Source organism: Chiloscyllium plagiosum, unplaced genomic scaffold (assembly GCF_037043375.1).
Source record: "Chiloscyllium plagiosum isolate Xiang-an unplaced genomic scaffold, Cpla_swu_hap1 HiC_scaffold_4, whole genome shotgun sequence".
NCBI classification, from domain to species: Eukaryota; Metazoa; Chordata; class Chondrichthyes; order Orectolobiformes; family Hemiscylliidae; genus Chiloscyllium; species Chiloscyllium plagiosum.
This window is the reverse complement of record NW_028270142.1, coordinates 66694178-66717290: the sequence shown is the minus strand read 5'-3', so window position 1 is coordinate 66717290 and position 23113 is coordinate 66694178.

Genomic DNA, 23113 nt, shown 5'->3' with positions numbered 1-23113 from the left:
CCTGGTTGATGATCTATGTGGCAAAACTTCTTGAGTCAAGTAGTGAACAACAATTACTCTTGAAGTTCTTGAGAGTTCAGGTTCAGCACTAAGAAGTTCATTGCTCACAACTTCCCAACAATACATATAATGGAAGCATCAATATCGCTGGGAGGTTTGACACTTTTGTAATATTCTGGATTAGTGGTGCTGGAAGAGCACAGCAGTTCAGGCAGCATCCAAGGAGCTTCGAAATCGACGTTTCGGGCAAAAGCCCTTCATCAGGAATAAAGGCAGAGAGCCTGAAGCGTGGAGAGATAAGCTAGAGAAGGGTGGGGGTGGGGAGAAAATAGCATAGAGTACAATGGGTGAGTGGGGGAGGGGATGAAGGTGATAGGTCAGGGAGGAGAGGGTGGAGTGGATAGGTGGAAAAGGAGATATGCAGGTAGGACAAGTCCGGACAAGTCATGGGGACAGTGCTGAGCTGGAAGTTTAGAACTAGGGTGAGGTGGGGGAAGGGGAAGGGAGGAAACTGTTGAAGTCCACATTGATGCCCTGGGGTTGAAGTGTTCCGAGGCGGAAGATGAGGCGTTCTTCCTCCAGGCGTCTGGTGGTGAGGGAGCAGCGGTGAAGGAGGCCCAGGACCTCCATTTCCTCGGCAGAGTGGGAGGGGGAGTTGAAATGTTGGGCCAAGAAACGGTGTGGTTGATTGATGCGGGTGTCCCGGAGATGTTCCCTAAAGCGCTCTGCTAGGAGACACCCAGTCTCCGCAATGTAGAGGAGATCGCATCGGGAGCAACGGATACAATAAATGATATTAGTGGATGTGCAAGTAAAACTTTGATGGATGTGGAAGGCTCCTTTAGGGCCTTGGATAGAGGTGAGGGAGGAGGTGTGGGCGCAGGTTTTACAGTTCCTGCGTTGGCAGGGGAATGTGCCAGGATGGGAGGATGGGTTGTAGGGGGAGCGTGGACCTGACCAGGTAGTCACGGAGAGAATGGTCTTTGCGGAAGGCGGAAAGGGGTGGGGAGGGAAATATATCCCTGGTGGTGGGGTCTGTTTGGAGGTGGCGGAAATGTCGGCGGATAATTTGGTTTATGCGAAGGTTGGTAGGGTGGAAGGTGAGCACCAGGGGCGTTCTGTCCTTGTTACGGTTGGAGGGGTTGGGTCTGAGGGCGGAGGTGCGGGATGTAGAACGAGATGCGTTAGAGGGCATCTTTAACGACGTGGGAAGGGAAATTGCGGTCTCTAAAGAAGGAGGCCATCTGGTGTGTTCTGTGGTGGAACTGGTCCTCCTGGGACCAGATCCGGCGGAGGCGGAGGTATTGGGAATACAGGATGGCATTTTTGCAAGAGGTCTCTTTGTTGGCTACATAGAGCAGCTGATCTTCCGTAATTACATCGGCACCACTCCCCACCTCTTCCTCCGCTACATTGATGACTGCATTGGCGCCACCTCGTGCTCCCGCGAGGAGGTTGAGCAATTAATCAACTTCACCAACACATTCCACCCTGACCTTAAATTTACCTGGACCATTTCTGACACCTCCCTCCCCTTCCTGGACCTCTCCATCTCCATTACTGACAACCGACTTGACACTGACATTTTTTACAAACCCACCGACTCCCACAGCTACCTGGATTACACCTCTTCCCACCCTACCTCTTGCAAAAATGCCATCCCATATTCCCAATACCTCTGCCTCCGCCGGATCTGCTCCCAGGAGGACCAGTTCCACCACAGAACACACAAGATGGCCTCTTTCTTTAGAGACCGCAATTTCCCTTCCCATGTAGTTAAAGATGCCCTCTAATGCATCTCGTCTACATCCCGCACCTCCGCCCTCAGACCCTACCCCTCCAACCGTAACAAGGACAGAACGCCCCTGGTGCTCACCTTCCACCCTACCAACCTTCGCATAAACCAAATCATCCGCCGACATTTCCGCCACCTCCAAACAGACCCCACCACCAGGGATATATTTCCCTCCCCACCCCTTTCCGCCTTCCACAAAGACTGTTCTCTCCGTGACTACCTGGTCAGGTCCACGCTCCCTCTACAACCCATCCTCCCATCCTGGCACTTTCCCCTGCCAACGCAGGAACTGTAAAACCTGCGCCCACACCTCCTCCCTCACCTCTATCCAAGGCCCTAAAGGAGCCTTCCACATCCATCAAAGTTTTACTTGCACATCCACTAATATCATTTATTGTATCCGTTGCTCCCGATGTGGTCTCCTCTACATTGAGGAGACTGGGCGCCTCCTAGCAGAGCACTTTAGGGAACATCTCCAGGACATCCGCATCAATCAACCACACCGTTTTGTGGCCCAACATTTCAACTGCCCCTCCCATTCTGCCAAGGACATGGAGGTCCTGGGCCTCCTTCACTGCCGCTCCCTCACCACCAGACGCCTGGAGGAAGAACGCCTCATCTTCCGCCTCGGAACACCTCAACCCCAGGGCATCAATGTGGACTTCAACAGTTTCCTCATTTCCCCTTCCCCCACCTCACCCTAGTTCTAAACTTCCAGCTCAGCACTGTCCCCATGACTTGTCCGGACTTGTCCTTTTCCACCTATCCACTCCACCCTCTCCTCCCTGACCTATCACCTTCATCCCCTCCCCCATTCACCCATTGTACTCTATGCTACTTTCTCCCCACCCCCACCCTCCTCTAGCTTATCTCTCCACGCTTCAGGCTCACTGCCTTTATCCCTGTTGAAGGGCTTTTGCCCGAAATGTCGATTTCGAAGCTCCTTGGATGCTGCCTGAACTGCTGTGCTCTTCCAGCACCACTAATCCAGAATCTGGTTTCCAGCATCTGCAGTCATTGTTTTTACTACTTGTAATATGATTGGGACTGATAACAGACTGTTTACACTCGAGTAAGTGAATATCAACAATCTTTATGGATCTTAACACTATACAAAAAAAGGTGGAAGAGGGTATTTCTGAGATAATGCATACATATTACAGATCCCATGTCACCACGATATCACTGATGGCATAATGTACTAAAAACCATAATATATATGTACCCTTGTACAAGATCACCATCCAAGTCTTTCTTCCCACCCTTTTAAATCACTAATATTTTCCTCTTAATTTCTGTTCCCCAGCCGCTATGCTCACTTCCCTCACAGAGTGTCTTTGATTTCTAATTGTATTTTGGGCCTCTTGTAAGGATAGATGTGACTGTTGACCTTCATTCTTTTTGGTGTGAAAGGTTTTGTTAGATTTCGGTTCCAGCTGCTGACGATGACCTGAATCTAATGGCAATGGTATTACTCTTCAACTCTCAAACTTGAGGTTGGTCTGGCGTAGGTGACAATATGTCTGGATCCATGCAATCATTGTTCATACCTTAGATAGTAGGAGAGCTGCACACTATTCAACTCGAAGCTGCTACATTATGTTGGGCAACGTTCTTACGAATATCATGAAAAAAAAACTCCTTTCACACCATGGTGGAAATAAAAGACAGTGCAAGAGTTGAAGAAATTGGATTCTTGGTCCCTAATCACAATCTGATGATAGTGACTTTTCAAAGTAAGTAAAGGGATCCTTAGGAAGCTTTACGTCAAAACCCGATCTGCAGACTTCATGAAAGTTTCAGATGTTCAGAGTCTGTCATCTCCCTTCCACTCTAAATCTCATTGGGAAGTTTGGACCGGCACGATGATGAAGACATTAGGTTTAAATTTTCCTTCACCTTTTTTTAACGCTAGAGGGACTGAGAAAAAGACACCCACAGGGAGTCTTGCCCTTTCAACATCGCTTCTGCTTGTGATTTTGAAAAGTAGTTTCTTAAACAAAACCAGAAATTAGCTGGCTTCTTGCATGTCCTTCTCTCCGTAATTGATCACACCCAAAATCTAGTCATGGCCAGTGTATACCATTGCTACCTTGTTCATCCACTGTGCAAGCTTGAAGTCTGCCTTTGCTGGTTATCAATGTGCTGCAGAAATAGATTTCATTAAAAAGATTGGGTTTGCAGAGCATTTTGTGAGTCGCAATGAGAGTGGGAAAAGTTAGAGAGCCCGACTTGATTCTGCAATGCACCAGTCCAGCTCCCTACATTGTTTTGCCGGAAATTCATCCCTCGTTTTTTTTGACTCACATTCCATATCACCACTTCACTCAGGTATCCTGCACTACCTCAAATCATGTACAATATTTTAAAACCCTCTGACCTCCATACACTTTCATCTCACATCAAATGCCTTCACCTTCTCATCAAAAGACAAATTTTTCAGGGAAAGTGAAGCAGGTTTCCAGCGAGCATTTTGGAACTTTTAAAAATGCACAGGTTGGGTTTTCTTGAGCCCACATGAAAATCCAAGTCCAGGTCTCCATGAGGCAACCCACAGTACTCAGAGTTTAAAAAGAAAGTAAAAAGAATAACTAACTGCTGAACCATGAGGTTGCCAGATTGTCACTGTTAAAAAAGGGCAGTAAGGACAAGCCAGGGAACTATAGACCGGTGAGCCTGATCTTGGTGGTGGGCAAGTTGTTGGAGGAAATCCTGAGGGACAGGATGTACATGTATTTGGAAAGGCAAGGACTGATTAGGGATAGTCAACATGGCTTTGTGTGTGGGAAATGATGTCTCACAAACTTGATTGAGTTTTTTGAATAAGTAACAAAGAGGATTGATGAGGGCAGAACAGTAGATGTGATCTATATCAGTAAGGCGATCAACAAGGTTCCCCATGGGAGACTGATTAGCAAGGTTAGATCTCATGGAATACAGGGAGAACTAGCCATTTGGGCACAGAACTGGCTCAAAGGTAGAAGACAGAGGGTGGTGGTGGAGGGTTGTTTTTCGACTGGAGGCCTGTGACCAGTGGAATGCCACAAGAATCAGTGCTGAGCCCTCTACTTTTTGTCATTTACATAAATGATTTGGATGTGAGCATAAGAGGTACAGTTAGTAAGTTTGCAGATGACACCAAAATTGGAGGTGTAGTGGACAGCGAAGAGGGTTACCTCAGATTACAACAGGATCTGGACCAGATGGGCCAATGGGCTGAGAAGTGGCAGATGGAGTTTAATTCAGATAAATGTGAGGTGCTGCATTTTGGGAAAGCAAATCTTAGCAGGACTTATACACTTAATGGTAAGGTCCTAGGGAGTGTTGCTGAACAAAGAGACCTTGGAGTGCAGGTTCATTGCTCCTTGAAAGTGGAATCGCAGGTAGATAGGATAGTGAAGAAGACGTTTGGTATGCTTCCCTTTATTGGCCAGAGTATTGAGTACAGGAGTTGGGAGGTCATGTTGCAGCTGTACAAGACACTGGTCAGGCCACTGTTGGAATATTGTGTGCAATTCTGGTCTCCTTCCTATCGGAAGGATGTTGTGAAACTTGAAAGAGTTCAGAAAAGATTTACAAGGATTTTGCCAGGATTTGAGCGATAGGGAGAGGCTGAACAGGCTCTTGCTGTTTTCCCTAGAGCATCGGAGGCTGAGGGGTGACCTCATAGAGGTTTACAAAATTATGAGGGGCATGGATAGGGTAAATAGGCAAAGTCTTTTCCCTGGGGTCTGGGAGTCCAGAATTGAGGGCATAGGTTTAGGGTGAGAGGGGAAAGACATAAAAGAGACCTAAGGGGCAACTTTTTCATGCAGAGGGTGGTACGTGTATAGAATGAGCTGCCAGAGGAAGTGGTGGAGGCTGGTTCATTTGCAACATTTAAGAGACATTTGGATGGGTATACGAATAGGAAAGGTTTGGAGGGATATGGGCTGGATGCTGGCAGGTAGGACTAGATTGGGTTGGGATGTCTGGTCGGCATGGATGGGTTGGACCGAAGGGTCTGTTTCCATGCCGTACATCTCTGACTCTATAACTGCCAGCCACTCTCCCATCTTTGATTGGAATCATGGCCCCTTCAAGTCACCCATTCACCCAGATCACCAACAGGAACTAACTCCATCTCCTGAACCACAAATAGCCTGCAGATATCCAACAACTGTCTACAGCTCATCAATCCGTTATAACTGTGGTTCATTATCAGGGAGGCTCAGACACTACTCATTGCAGCACCCAGGCTTATCCCTGCACCCCATCCTCACTCGTCAAAACAATAAGCTCAGTCTTTTTCCCAAGTAATTAAACAAATTATTGAGACACTATTGTGTAGTGTAAAGAGTTAATGTTAAAGATCCAATGAAGGTGGAGCGAAGGCTAGTGGTATTATCGCTAGACTATTCATCCAAAGAGCCAAGTAATGTTTTGGAAATTGGATTCAAATCCTGCCATGGCAGATAGCAAAATGTGAATCCAGTGTAAGTCTAGAATTAGATTTGAATGATGACCATTGCTGATTATTGGAAAAATCCATCTGGTTCACAAACATTTTTTGTGGGAAGGAAATCTGCCCTTTCTTCATTTTTTTCTCTTCAGTGCTTTTCTTTGACCTTCTTCTGCTTTTTTAATCTGACTTCCAGCCTCTGGTGATGATTGCCAGTCTCTGGTTTGTGACAACTGCTGGCATTTTGCAATGATTGCCGGCCTCCGATGAGCAACGATCCCCAGCCTCCTCACATGCAGCAGCCTCCTAGCCTGGTGCAAATTGCCTCCCCAGCATGGCATGGTGGCCTGCTGGCCTCATGCAGCAGTCTCCTGACACTGGCATGGCAACCTCCCCGCATGGCGTGAAAAACTCCTGACCTGGCACAGCAGCCTCCACCTGTAGGGGTTTCCTGATGTGGTAACTTCCTGTAGTGGCCTCCCGGTGTGGCATGGCAACCTCCTGGTCAGGCTCTGCAGCCTAGTGTGGTATGGTGACCTTCCAGCCTCCTGCAGCAGCCTCTTGGTGTGGTGTGGTGTGGAACCAGACCCAGTGTGGACTGCAAGCTAGGTGTCAGCACAGTGTGCTTTACTGAACTTTTACTTCTGTAATGCTGGACATTTTACTTCTGCATTGTTTAAATCTTGTAACTAAAGGAACTGTGCCTAGGTATTTTTGTATCTCAGTCGACACTGTAATTGGGGATTAACTTTTCACTATACTCATTGACTATATGTGATTCCAGATGCACAATAATGTGATTGACTTTTAGCTGCCCACTGGGAAATTAGAAATGGGCAATAAATGCTGGTCAGGCCAGTAACAGCCACAGCCCAGAATGAATTTTTAAAAAAGACTACATCAACTTTTTAAAATCATTTCATCACATGTAGGTATTGCTGACTGTTACAGGATTTGTTGTCCATCACTGGTTGCCTTTAAGAATGATTTGGAGGTGCTGGTGTTGGACTGGGGTGTACAAAGTTAAAAATCACGCAACACCAGGTTATAGTCCAACAGGTTTATTTGGAAGCATTAGCTTTCGGAGTGCTGCTCCTTCATCAGGTGACAACCACCTGATGAAGAAACAGAACTTCAAAAGCTAGTGCTTCCAAATAAACCTGTTGGACTATAACCTGGTGTTGTGTGATTTTTAACTTTGCCTTTAAGAAGGTAGTGGTGAGCTGCCTTATTGAACTGTTGCAGCCGTGGATGGAAAGCTACACCCACAGAGCTATAAGGGAGGGAAATCCAATGATGTAAGATCCCACATGACAGACCAGTGAAAAAATATAAGAACCCATGGGATACAGGTAATGTGTTGAATTGGATCCAAAGTTGTTTTAGTAACCAGAAATAAAGGTAACAGTCAATGGCTGCCATTGTAAATGGAAAGCTGTTTCAAGTGGTGTTCAGCAGTGCTCAGTTTTAGGACCCCTACTGTTGGTGTGGACTTGAAAATGGGGAACACAATTGGGAAATCTGCATGGATATGGGCCAAGTGCAGGAAAATGTGATTTAAAAGGGCATCTGGGTATCTTTGGGTCAGCATAAACAATTTTGGCCAAATATTACACAAAACCTAGCTGTGGATAGTGGATAGTGTAGAGGTTAGATGTAAGCTCCAAAATGATGTAGATGGGTTGGTGGACCAAGCAGGAAAGTGGCAGATGGAGTTCAACGCTGATAAGTATGAGGTAATGCATTTAGGGAGGTCAATCAGAAAAAAGGAAAACACAATAAATAGGAATATACAGAGAAAGGTGGATGAAGTGAGAGATCTTAGCGTGCAAGTTCAACAAGTTTCTAAAGGTAGCAGAACAGGTAGGTAAGGTTGTAAAGAAGACATGTAGAATGCTCTCCTTCATTGACAGAGGTATAGAAGACAATAGGGACATAATGGTAAAATTGTACAGATACTGGTGAGACCACAATTGGAGAATGTGTGCAGTTCTGGTCGCCAGATTACAGGAAGGATGTAATTGCTCTGGAGTGTGTGCAGAGGAGATTTACAAGAACATTGTGGGCGGCATGGTGGCACAGTGGTTAGCACTGCTGCCTCACAGCGCCAGAGACCCGGGTTCAATTCCCGCCTCAGGCGACTGACTGTGTGGAGTTTGCACGTTCTCCCCGTGTCTGCGTGGGTTTCCTCCGGGTGCTCCAGTTTCCTCCCACAGTCCAAAGATGTGCAGGTCAGGTGAATTGGCCATGCTAAATTCCCCGTAGTGTTAGGTAAGGGGTAAATGTAGGGGTATGGGTGGGTTGCGCTTCAGCGGGGCGGTGTGGACTTGTTGGGCCGAAGGGCCTGTTTCCACACAGTAAATAATCTAATCTAATCTAAACTAATCTAATCTAATCTAATTACTAGGGCTGGAGAATTGTAGCAGATTGGAGAATTTGCGGTTGTTTTTCTTTGGAATAGATTAGACTGAGAGTTGACATGATTGAGGTATTCAAAATTGTGACAAATAGAGATAAAGTAAACAGGAATAGCCTGGTTCCCCTAGTGTAGAGTTCAAAAACCAAAGGTCATATTTTCAGGCTAAGTGGCAAAAAGATTAGAGGCTGCATGAGAAAAACAATTTTACACAGATGGTGATAAGTGTCTAGAATTCATTGTTTGAATTGGTGATGGAGGCAGAAAACCTCAACTCTCTTAAAATGTTTATTTGCACCTTAAATGCAGTAAACTGCAGGTTTATGGGCCATGTGTAGGCAAGTGTGATTGGAAAGGGCATCTGGGTAACTTTGGGTCAGCATAGACAATTTGGGCCAAATAGCCCCTTTCTATGCTGTATCACTTCTATGGTTTCTATGACGTAAGATCAATGATACAAGATCTCATGCCAACAGTATCTACTGTGAAAACTCTCATTAATCCTAGTCCTGTAATTAAATGACAATATTCAATAAAAGCTAACGTTTACCAACAGCATTCCTCTTAATCTCTATTGATTCTATTCCAGGACAGAGCTCAATCCAGTACCCACACAACAATAATACATATTGTAAAGCAGATGTTCAGTAGTCAGTGGAAAGAATGGATTTGATATATTTAGAAAAAGAGAAAATGGCTGAGTAAACATTGTGCTCTCAGTACCAATGCCAGTCAATAGATAGGCAAGAACTCCAAAATTAGAATTTTACTTTCCTGCCTTGAGAGAAAATTAACCAGTTTTTCAGGCTTAAAGTATTTTTTATATTGCAGAGAACAGAGACTGTGGAGATCTGATGTCTTCTCCCAATCTTGGTCATAGGGGTGGCTCAGTGGTTAGCACGGCTGCCTCATAGTACCAGGGACTGGGGTTCGATTACAGCTTTGGGCAACTGTCTGAATGGAGTTTGCACATTCTTCCCGTGTCTGTGATGGTTTTCGCTGCAGTCCAAAGATGTGCAAGCCAGCTGGATTGGCTATGCTAAATTACCCATAGTGTTCAGGGATATGTAGGTTAGGTACATTAGCCATTTGAAAGGTAGACTTACAGGGATAGAGAAGGGGGATGAGTCTGGGTGAGATGCTCTTCGAAGTGTTAGTGTGGACTTATTGTGCTGAATGGCCTGTTTCCATACTGTGGAGATTCTATAGACCCGGGAGTCAATCCCGTTGTTGACAGGCAGAAGGACTTTACCATCAAGAATGTGTCACTAGTCCACAGTTGAATCAGCTAGATTTTTGCCTGCTGAACATCCATTTGTACACACTCTTAGCTCCAGCTCATCTATACCTTCTCCTACTGCTGCATGAACCAGCAACTGTGTTACAGTGCTTGAGTGTCAAAAGGTCCAGCAATCTCTCAATAATCCTTAATTTCTAATACAGTTCGTTCCCCATTTCAGTCCACAATCAAAAATACAGAAAAATAAAAAACATGTTCTTTACATTCTGACTCACGGTAAGGTAAGACAAAGTAATATGACTTATATTTAAGCTGAGAGGGCAAATCATAAAAAAGATAATGTAAGGGAAATGCATTCCTGAAGAAGGGCCTGTGCCCGAAACGTCGAATCTCCTGTTCCCTGGATGCTGCCTGACCTGCTGTGCTGTTCCAGCAATAAAGTTTCAACTAAGGGAAATGCAAGACATGGATACTGTATGCAATCAGATCAACTCAAAGTGAACCCTAAGAAGCAAGTGAAGAGCCTGGACGTACAACGTGGTCGAGTCCATGAGCTGGGTGAATATCCCTGAGTGCAGCATTACAATGATATTTGTCAGTGCAGCATTGAAATACAGAAGCATCCTGTCCATGGATCAGAGATATACAATAAGGGTTTTTGAGGGTGGCACATGCCAATGTCCATTGACATGACATTCATGTGACCAGTGCCCATGAGAATACCGAGTTCTTGGTGTTCAATGCGGAGGTCCCGAGTTTTGAAAGATAGAAATCTAAATACTAGTGAATCGAGTTGAAATGTTAATAAAGGCATTTAACAAATAATAATCCCCTTTAATTGGCAACTTACTGACAAACAATAATCTCCTCTCACCATTTATCAAAATGATAAGAGATGCAGTGAAATTCTTCTGACATCGAAATAAGTCACTTCTCATCCTGTTCTGCCACAAATCTCACCATAACCCATATCCTCAGACTGCCGTAAGATTCTGTCCATTGTATCAAATTAAGTTTCTGTTTCTGCAACAAGTTAAACTAAAAACACAAACCTTGTATTGCCCAGGGGTTCTTCAGATCTTTTTAAGTTGTTTATGCCATTTCTCCAGAGTTTATAAATGACCTGGAAGAGGGGTTAGAAGGTTGGGTGAGCAAGTTTGCGGATGATACGAAAGTCGGAGGAGTTGTTGACAGTGAGGAAGGATGTGGCAGGTTACAGCAGGATATAAAGAAGCTGCAGAGCTGGGCAGAAAGGTGGCAAATGGAATTCAATGTAGCTAAATGTGAGGTGATTCACTTTGGGAAGAATAACAAAAAGATGGGGTACTGGGCTAATGGTCGGATACTTGGTAGTGTGGATGAGCAGAGGGATCTTGGTGTCCATGTACACAGATCTCTGAAAGTTGCCACCCAGGTAAATAGTGCGGTGAGGAAGGCATATGGCGTACTGGCTTTTATTGGTAGAGGAATTGAGTTCCGGAGTCCTGAGGTCATGATGCAGTTGTGTAAAACTCTGGTGCGGCCGCATCTGGAATATTGTGTGCAGTTTTGGTCGCCATACTATAGGAAGGATGTGGAGGCACTGGAACGGGTGCAGAGGAGGTTTACCAGGATGTTGCCTGGTATGGAAGGAAGATCGTATGAGGATAGACTGAGACACTTGGGGCTGTTTTCATTAGAGAAAAGAAGGTTTAGGGGTGACTTGATTGAGGTGTACAAGATGATTAGGGGGTTAGATAGGGTTGACAGTGTGAACCTTTTCCCGCGTATGGAGTCGGGTATTACAAGGGGGCATAGCTTTAAATTAAGGGGGGGTAGATATAGGACTGAAGTTAGGGGTAGGTTCTTCACTCAGCGAGTCGTAAGTTCATGGAATGCCCTGCCAGCAGCAGTGGTGGACTCTCCCTCTTTATGGGCATTTAAGCGGGCATTGGATAGGTATATGGAGGATAGTGGGTTAGTATAGGTTAGGTGGGCTTGGATCGGCGCAACATCGAGGGCCAAAGGGCCTGTACTGCGCTGTATTCTTCTATGTTCTATGTTCTATGTTTAACACTTCTGCAAATATTTGGCAGTAGGTTAGTTGGACCTTGTTGGAAATCAAGATCATAATATATAAAGCCACACAGACAGCATGCTGATAAAAAAAACAGTAGAATTGAGATAGATTTAAAACAATAAAATGGAATTATGTTCATCATATATTTCACACTGTTACATAACTCTGTAGATACTGAAACCCATATCCACTGAAGCAAGACACGGACAACATCCAGTCTTGGGCTGATAAGTGGCAAATAAGATGCATGCTGTCCATGCGCCAGACAATGAGCACCACCACAAGAGAGAATCTAAGTGTCTGCTATTGACATTCAATTCAATTACCGTTTCTGAATCTTTCACTATCTAAGACCTGACACTTACCAATGACCATAAACAAACTGGACAGTGTGGCCAGAAAAACAAGTCAGAGGCAAGGAATTCTACAATGAGTTACTCCCCTCCTGACTCTGGCAAGGTCATCCACTATTTACAAAGCACTTGTTAGGAATATGAAACAATATTGTCCTTTACTCTGAATGAGTACAGCTCTGGCAACATTCATAAAACCTGATATCATCCAGGACAATACAGCCCACTTGACTGGCACCCATCCATTATCTTCAAAAGTCATTGTCTTCATGGTTGATGCAGCAGTGTGTACCATCTACAAGATGGACTGCAAAAGCTTACCAAGTATCCTTAGACAGCACCATCCAAACCTGAAACTTCTACAACCTAGAAGGACAAGGGCAGCAGATGCGTGGGAACATAGCCAAATGCAAGTTTCAATCCAAGTGACACATCACTCTGACTTGTCACTGTTCCTTCACTGATATTGACTCAAAATCCTGAAATTCCTTCTTTAACAGTATTTTGGGCATCTCCACCTGCCATCACCTGCAGTGATTCAAGAATGCAGCTTACTGCAATTTTCTCAAGGGAACTAAAGATAGCTAGTTGAAACTTTATTGCTGGAACAGCACAGCAGGTCAGGCAGCATCCAGGGAACAGGACATTCGACGTTTCGGGCACAGGCCCTTCTTCAGGAATGAAGAAGGGCCTGTGCCCGAAACGTCAAATCTCCTGTTCCCTGGATGCTGCCTGACCTGCTGTGCTGTTCCAGCAATAAAGTTTCAACTTTGATCTCCAGCATCTGCAGACCTCACTTTCTCCAACTAAAGATAGCTAATAAATGTTGGTCTTGCCAGTTATATCCCCAATCAATGCGTAACTGTTTCTTTTTTTTAAATAAAGGCTTGCTTCATTTCCTCCAAATGCCAATTGACCACTCTCTATTTCTGCCTCCTAGTACCTGGTCCTGGTTAACTTACTTACTCCAAGATTCAAAGCTGGCCTTCCACGGTCTTCCAGCTTAAATCTCTCATCCCCCTTCAATATCCTGTGCATGTTATATTACTGGTCTTGTACATACCCCTCCTGTATTGATCTCTAATCCAGTCCACTTTGTCTACGTGCCATTTAGCTGCATAATATTTATAAATATGGAAGCACAAACAAAATAAACTTAGATATTTATGAAAGGATCTATAGATAATAGGAGAAGATAATATAAAAAGGCAAAACAATCTATAATTCTACACGAAGAAAAACATTGATGAAAAGCATTAAAAGCTAAAAATTGGACAAGGGCAAGAGAGAAAATGGAATGAAAAACACAGGGAATGCAGACAGAAAGCATCAAAAGGGAAACAGAAATAATTAGGGATTCCAAGCAAGCAACTAAAACAAAATGGGATTGCTATCTTTATTTTGTCAATGGGCAATGAGTGATGTAGAATTTTAAATAACCTATGAGAATGAAAGGAATAACCACCACAAATTATGCTAAATACTTCTAAACAAGATCTGAGACATTGCCATAGCTGGGCTGACTTTGGGTTAATTATATTACTCTGGTTTTGGGAAGGAATACACACCTGCACTTTAACTAATGATAGATTATTCTCTTCCTTTAAGATGTGTAAATTGAAGGAAGCATCACAGAGAGCTGACCATTGGGCTCTCTGAACCTATTAATTTGGTAAGCATATTCAATTGGTCTTAGCTGCCACTTAAGTTGCTGCATTTGTACAAAAGAAGATACTGGTTAATAGATGAAGGTGAAGGAAACAAAAATATGTCAGATGTGTGTAAGAGGCACTTTTGAATATAAAAAAGGTACAGAATACAAAGGATCAGATTCATTCTATGAACAGGTCACTGCATGAGTGAAAGTGATTTACTGATAGGGCATTAGATTAACATATGTAGGGCGTTGTGTCCAGTTTCAACATTAGAATCTTTGGCTCTTATGAGAAAGATTTGAGCAGCTTAGGCATTTATTCAGTCGACTTTCCAAATATTTGCCAACCTTATTGAAGCATTAGATTCTGAGGGGGTTTGACAAACTGGATGCAGAAAGGATGTGACATTTCATGGGACAATCTAAAACTAGAGGACATTGTTTAAAAATAAAAATTTAAGATAGAAGTTATTATATGTGCGCACCTTGTATTTAAGATGTTGATTTGATTTGATTTGATTTATTATTGCCACGTGTATCCATGTAGTACAGGATGATCATACCATACAAAATGCATTAGGATAATAGAACAGAGCGAAGAATACAATGTTACGGCTGGAGAGAAAGTATACAAGATCAATATTAAATTTAAAATTTGAATGGTCCATTCAGCACTCCAATAACAGTGGGAAGAAGCTACTCTGAATCTGTTGAGCTTTTGTATCTTTGCCCAACAGAAGAGTTGGAATAAATTATAACTGGGGTGGGAGAGGTCTTTGTTTATGTTGGCTGCCTCCCGAGACTCTGCGAAGTATAGATAGTGTCAACGGATGGAAGGTGGGCTTGTGGGATGGATTGGACGTGTTAACAACACTCTGTAGCTTCTTATGGTCCTGGGCAGAGCAATTGCCATACCAAGCCAGGATGCATTTGGATAGAATGCTTTCTCTGGCACATCTACAAAAATTGGTAAGTATCTTTATAGACACGCCACATTTTCTTCGCCTCCTGACGAAGTAGAGGCATAGTTGTGTGTTCTTGACTGTCGCATAAATGTGAGTGGATCAGGACAGGCTCATCACTCCTGGGTACTTGACACTCCTGACCATCTACACCCTCAGCATCAAAGATGTAAACAGGGGTGTGCCCACCACTATGCTTCATTCAGTCAATAGACAGCTCTTTCATTTTGCTGATGCTGAGGGAGAGATTGTTATCTTTATACCATGCCACTAAGCAATCTGTCTCTTTCCTGAATCCTGTCTTGTCGTTGTTTGAGATCCAGCCTACATGATCGTGTCATCAGTGAACTTGTAAATGGAGTTAGAATGAAATCTGGCCACACAGTCATGAGTGTTTGGTAAATATAGTAAGGGGCTTGGTAGGCAGCCTTGGGGGGAACCTGTGTTGAGTATTATTGTGGAAGAGTTGCTGATGCCTATTCTCACTGACTGTGGTCTGTGGGTCAGGAGATTGAGGATCCAGTTGCAAAGATACAGCAGAGACCCAGGTCTTGGAGTTTGGAATCAGTTAGATTGGAATTATGGTATTGAAGGTAGAGCTCTAGTCAATAAGTAGGAGCCTTACATGGATGTCCTTGTTATCCAAATGTTCCAGGGAGATGGCAAAATGCAAGGGATCAAGGCAGGCTGAGAGGTTAGAGTTGATGTGAGCCATGACTAACGTCTTAAAACACTTCATTATTATAGTGGTCAGAGCCACCAGGTGGTAGTTATTAAGGCACACTGCATGAGTATTCTTTGGCACAAGGGTGATGGCAGTCTTCTTGAAGTAGTTGTAGACTTCAGATCATAATTAAGGAGAGGTTAAAGATGTCAGCAAATACACTCACTAACTAGCAAATGCAAGATCTGACTACATGATGGGGGACTCTATATGAGGAGAAAGTGAGGTCTGCAGATGCTGGAGATCAAAGTTGAAACTTTATTGCTGGAACAGCACAGCAGGTCAGGCAGCATCCAGGGAACAGGAGATTCGACGTTTCGGGCACAGGCCCTTCTTCAGGAATGAGCAGAGAGTGTTCAGCAGGAGAAGATAAAAGGTAGGGAGGAGGGACTTGGAGGAGGGGAGTTGGAAATGTGATAGGTGGAAAGAGGTCAAGGTGAGGGTGATAGGTCGGAGTAGGATGGAGGCGGAGAGGTCAAGAAGAAGACTGCAGGTCAGGAAGGCGGTGCCGGGCTAGAGGGATCCGGCTGAGACAAGGTGGGGGGAGGGGGGATGAAGAAACTGGTGAAGTCCAAGTTCATCCCCTACGGTTGGAGGGTTCCCAGTCGGAAGATAAGACGCTCCTCCTCCGACCGTCGGGTTGTTGTGGTTTGGCGGTGGATGAGTCCAATGACCTGCATATCCTCGGTGGAGTGGGAGGGGGAGTTGAAATGCTGTGCCACAGGTTGGTTGGGTTGGTTCGTCCGGGTGGCCCAGAGGTGCTCTCTGAATCGCTCCGCAAGTAGGCGGCCTGTCTCCCCAATATAGAGGAGGCCACACCGGCTGCAGCGGATGCAGTAGATGATGTGGGTGGAGGTGCAGGTGAATCTGTGGCGGATATGGAAGTTTCCCTTGGGGCCTTGGAGAGAAGTGAGGGGGGAGGTGTGGGCGCAAGTGTTGCACCTCCTGCGGTTGCAAGGGAAGGTGCCGGGAGTGGAGGTTGGGTCGGTGGGGGGTGTGGATCTGACAAGGGAGTCGCGGAGGGAGTGGTCTCTACGGAAAGCTGATAGGGGAGGGGAGGGAAATATATCCTTGGTGCTGGGGTCTGTTTGGGGGTGGCGGAAGTGACGGCGGATGATGCGCTGTACATGGAGATTGGTGGGGTGGTAGGTGAGGACCAGTGGGGTTCTGTCCTGGTGGCGGTTGGAGGGGCGGGGCTCAAGGGCGGAGGAGCGGGAAGTGGAGGAGATGCGGTGGAGGGCACCGTCGACCACGTCGGGGGGGAAATTGCGGTCCTTGAAGAAGGAGGCCATCTGTGTTGTACGTATTTTGAACTGGTCCTCCTGGGACTCTATATGATATCATTTCACTGACCTTCTGCTTGAAACAAACATAAAATGCAGTGAGTGCATCAGGGAGGGATATATTTTTGCTGCTATTCTGTTCTGCGTTGCTTTGTTGCCCATTTTATCATGTAAGCCTAGTCATAAATAACTGCTGTCCATATGGTTACTTTAGTCCGGTATTGCCTTTTGGTGTATCCAATGGCTTTCTGGAAATCGTATTCAGATTTCCTGTAAAGATCAGGATCATCTGACCTGAATGCCTCACACCTGGACTTCAATAAGCAATAGATCTGCCAGTTCATTATCATGGTTTCCAGTTGGGGAGCATTCAGATTAACTTCTTTGCCACACAGTCTTCTACACACTTGCTAATGAAGTCTGAAATAGTAGTGGCATACCCATTTAGATTGGCCACTGAATTCTTGAATATGGACTAGTCCACCAATTCCAAGCAACAGGGGACTCTTGTGGTGCAGTGACATTGTCTCTACCTCTGACAGGAGGCGTTCAAATCCCACTTGATCCAGCAGTGAGTAATAGAATCCTTGGTATAGGTTCATTGATAATATATGTTCTATTATGACTCTGCCTGCCAGTTACGCCTGCAAATGTGCAAGCTGCCAACAAATTAGTTTTCTTTATCCAGTGTGGGGCATAGATATTGCTGGCTGGGCCAGTCTTTATTACCCCACTGAGCTGTCTTTGAGAAGGTGGTAGTAAGCTGCTTTCTTAAAACACTGCATTCTATATACTGTCGATAAACACTAAATGCTATTAGGGAAAGAAGTCCAGGAATTTGACCTAAACACATTAAAAGAATGGCAAGTATTTCCAAGTCAGGATAATGAGTGACACTGAAGGGAATTTGCAAATGGTGGTGTTCTCTTGAATCTATTGCTTTGTTCTTCTGATATAAGTGATTGTGAGTTTGGAAGGTGTTTTCCAAGAAGCCTTGGCAAACTTCCGCAGCACATCTTGCAGATGATACACATCACTGCAACTGAGTGGCGGTGATGAAGAAAACACATGTCTATGGATGTGGTGCCAATCAAATGGGCTACTTTATCCTGCGTGTTGTCAAACTTCTCCTATTATTTGAGCTGCATTCATTCAGGCAAGTGGGGAGTATTCCATCACACTCCTCACTTGTACCTTGCAGATGGTGGACAAGCCTTGGGGAATCAGGAAATGAATTACTCGCTACAGTATTCCTGCTCTTGTAGCTACAGTATATTCTTTACCTAATCCGGTTCAGTTCCTAGTTAATAGTAAACCCCACGCTGTTGATCACAGTGGATTCAGTGATGGTAATGCCATTGAATGTGAAGGGGTCATGGTCAGATTGTATCTTATTGGAAATATTTGTTGCTTGGCATGTATCTGGCACAAATGTTAATTGCCACTTGTCAGCCCAAATTGAAAATATCTATTTCATAACTCATAAATAAATTAATACACTGTTAATCAATCCTTCTTGCAGAGGTGTTGAGCTGAATAGTTGGTTCCAAGGAAAGGCTGGAAGTTAGTGTCTGGGAGGGAAAGGACCTGCAGCAACCAAGAGGCTCAGGGATGGGATGTTTAGGGAGCAGGAGCTGTTCATTGTTGAAAGTACATTTTTCTTTGTTAAATTAAACGGCTTTTCAAAATAAACTATAAACCAAACTATTTCAACTTGCAGGGTGTAATGTTTTTGTTCTTTTTAACTTTACTCAGCCTTATTTAACAATTCCTGCAGAAATTAAACACATTGATTTCTGGAGCATAACTGCAACTTGAAGTAGGGATTTGCAGTTCATTCAGGGTACATAAGTCATTGTTGCAGACAAATGATTTAAGAATTTTCTCAAAACACATGAGATTAGCAGGATTCCTTGAAATGAGCAGCTTGGGTAATTAGCTAAATGCATCCTTAATGAGCAGTTGTAACATCTATCTTCCTGATTGCAGAAGGATTAACACTGTTTCATCATTATGGCTAACATTTCCCCCCCCCCCCCATCTCCATGCTGCACTTTAATCTGGGTTATCAGTTCATTTTTTTTCATGGATTAAACATCTTTCCGTAGAGAAATATAGAATATACAGCAAATGATAATCTACATGTGGGGATCCTACAGGTGCTGCTGAAATGTTGAGGCATTTCAATGATGATATTATTAAGTAATGATGCTGCTTCATAAGAATTTTTGTAGTATCCCATCCACCTTCTCAATGGTTATCTTAATAGTATCATGAGCCATGGTCAAAAGAGAAGTCTTCAATAAGGGAAGCTACCATTCAACTGTCCACTAGCCTTCAAATAAAGTTGACTGATGTAAAAATGGTTAGTATTATTGCCTCATAGCAACAGGGACCTTGGTTTGATTCCAGCCTTGGGTGACTGTCTGTTTGAATACACACGTTTTCTCATGTCTATGTTGGTTTTTGCCGGGTGCTCCAGTTCCCTTCCACTGTCCAAACATGCTGGTTAGGTGAATTGGCAATGCTAAAATGTGCCATACTGTACAGGGATATGCAGGCTAGGAGGGTTAGCCATGGTTGTTGTGGAGTTATAAGGATAGGGTGGGAGCAGAGGGTAGTCTGAGTGGGACATTCTTTGTATGTTAATGCAGACTTGGTGAGCCAAATGGTCTCTTCTGCATTGTAGGGATTCTATGATTCTAAAATGAAACTGCTCTCCACAAAGCTCCTAATTTTGCTTTCCAAAGACCAAATGACTAATCAGCAGCTTGACTTAGAAGTACAGTAAACTGTGAGGGGGCTGGTGATAGACTTCAAGTGGCACGTCAATTAGAACAGTGTACAAAAGTTTCGTTCAAAAGACTGAGGACAGGTAAATCAAATAAGGGTACAATTTTGATTGTGATCCAGGAGCATTGAAACTTGGAGGTATACATACACAACATGTTGAAGGTGGTAGGGTATGTTGAGTTAGTGATTAAAAAGACAGTTGATATCCTGGGCTTTATTAATAAAGCATACAAAAGCAATAATGTCATGATGAACTTTTACAAAACATTGCGTTGACCTCAGTTGGGACATTGCATCCAATTCTGTGCTCCATATTTTAGGAAGGCTAGGCAGGGATTTTGGAAGAATGGGAAAGGATTTTGGAAGAATGGGTAAGGTTTTGAGGAAAATATAGTCAAGATTTAAGAGAATGTCTCTGAGGTAAGGAACTGAAATTGAATGGAGTGACTGTAGAAGCTGGATTATTCTCCTTGAGAAAGAAGGTTGACAGGATGTTTGATCGAGGTGTTCAAACCATAGATAGATGAACCATAGATAGATAAACAAATATCATAGATTTAAGATTATTAGCAAATGAACTAAAGGTGACGGGAAGAAACTGTTTTTATGCTCAAAGTGGTCAGGATCTGGATTGCGCTGTCAGAAAGTGTGGCAGAGACAGATTAAAATGCAGCATTCAAAAGTAAGTAACCAAGTCAAACAAGACATTTTGCAGGACTTTGTGAAAAGGCCAGACAAGTGGGATAAGCTAAACATATCTTGCAGACAGCCAGTGAAGATCTACTGGTTAAAATTGCCTCCCACTGTGCTGAACCAATCTAAGCATCCCTGGCATGTGAGAATTGTGAACAGTCATGTTGATAGCTGAGTTTTCTGTACTCTACAGAGAGTCATTGAGCATCTTGATTGTACCACATGCTGACTGATTTTACAAGCTAATGGCTGTTTGAAGAGAAAAGGGCTGGCACAACATAATTCCATTAACCTGTAGAGATTTCTTAGAGCAAGAAAGCTACAACATGCTCCAAGATGGAGTGGAAAGCAGACACAAGACTGTTAACAGGTTCAAAGTTATGACAGGTAGGCTACTACATTTATCATTCAACAGTGGAAAATTACACTTGTATGTTTTATAAGAACAGCTCCACCTATTTTTCTATAACAATGCACATTTCCCAACAACCTCTCTGACCGTTATGCCCCAATACCAGGCTACAATATTTCTCTACCCATTGGTTCTATATTGCAGAGTGGATCAATGAAACTGATAATGACAATATCAGTAAGTAAAGCTTTAGAAGAGCAATCAGTCTTTCATTCATAACTTGTCATTGTTTTCAAAAAGTATTTTTTTTATTACAGATCAGTAAAAGCCAGTTTGCTCTTGTAAAGATTCAATAACTAAAACTGTAAGCATGTGAAACTTGTGGTGGCACAGTGGTAGTGCACCCACTTTTGAGCTAGGAGGACTCAAGTGTCGCCTGCTCCAGAGGTGTGCAATCGCTAAACAGGCAGATTAGAAATTATGTCTGGGCTCGCGTGTCTTAATAGTCTAAGCCAGGTCTCTCTACAAATTCTTGTCTGACAGCCCAGACAACCATTAAATTGCTAAAACACCTGATCCCCAGAAAAACACTGCTTGAATAAGAGCTCTGGCTCTGATCACTGTTGTCAATGACAGAATTATCAATTAATGGGCAGTATGGCCAAATGAGGGGGCCATGGAGGAGAGTGAGGTGAGGGGTTAAAGAAGGATAAAAATTATGTTAGGAACAGGTTTGCTGCCTTTGAGAATTCAGGTGGGCCTTTTAATCAGGTCTCCAGAATAACTCTTGTACTGAACTACATCATGCCTTATTTACAACTGTTGGACAAAAGTATAACAGGAATTGGGGTTGTATGGTAGACTCACATATCAGAATTAGCAAAAGAGCCGAATTCACATTCTCACATCTCCATACTAAAAAACTGGCTCCCAATCTCTTCTACAATTTTTACGAGGTTGTGTAACTAGGAACCCATGTCCCTCTTAGCCTTCTCTCAGCCTTCACAACGATGTACTGTACCTTGTCACCTATTATATTTCTTCTAAACTGCTTCCTGCTCTCACACTGATGGATATATTCTCATTATTTGCCATGTTCCTGCTACTTCTGTCATGGGTATAATGTGCACATGCATCCAAACTATACCAGGTTCACATTTCAAATGCAGCAATAAATGAGTTCTAGATAATAAAAAAAAGTAGAAAATGATAGGATTGTATAAACCCTAAATGACAGGAAGAGGTTACAAGCATTTTCAATTACTCAAAATTGCAATAGGAATAGTTGAGCATTGCCCTTAAATGTTTCAAAGTAGAGGATAATTCATAAGTAAATGATGGCTATTCCTTCCTTATGTTTAGAAAATAGCATCAAGAATGACGTATCTGCAGGATTATAGGAGGATGTATTCGATGAATTCATCAAGGTGAAGGCTTTCTTTGATTAAGACGTTGTTGGGGATGAGACAGGGCGTTTATTGAAAGTTGCATGGTGGCCCAGTGGTTAGCACTACTGCCTCATAACACCAGGGGCCCAGGTTTGATTGTCTGGCTCTAAAAGAACTTACCTTGAGAGTCAGCAGCCTCCATTTTCAGTGGAAGTAGTGACAGCAAGGGCCAGGGGACTGCTGGGAAGGTAAATTTCCCTCTGAAAGGGCTTAACCCGAGAGTCAGCAGCCTCCATTTTCAGCAGCAGTGTGAGTGGTGAGAGTGAAGTCCAGGAAAATGCTGGGAAGATGTGTTTCCCTGTCATTTCAGCAGCAGAGCTGAGTGGAGCAGTCGAATTGCACTCTGGGAAGGTGAGTGAACTGATATATTTGGGCAGCGGCTGAACCCGAGACACTACATGTGTATTGTCTCCTACCCGCTCTCCTCCTCTAACCAAAATAAAGAGTCTGTGGTGTGTTGATAAAGTAAGGTTTTTCTATTTCATTTTTATTGTGATTAGTAAAAGGTTCTCTTTTCTTCATTATTCATTTATCTATTATTTGATATTATCGTTGGACTAAGTTAAACTTAAAAGTAAAAATAGAAGGAGACTCCAGACCCATGTTATGGTCTTGCTGCTCAATGTGGGAGATCAGGGACTTGGCTGATGTCCCTGACTCCTTCACGTGCAGAAATTGTATCCAGCTGCAGCTCTTGTTAGACTGCATGATGGCTCTAGACCTGCGAATGGACTCACCTGCAATACAGAGGCGGTCGTGGATAGCACGTTTCGCAAATTGGTCACACTATGGATAAGGATAGCTGAGGAAGAGAGGAAATATGTAACCAAGAGGCAGAGAAAGAGCAAGAAGGCAGTGTGGGTGTCCCCTCTGGTCATCTCCCTCCAAAGCAAGTATACC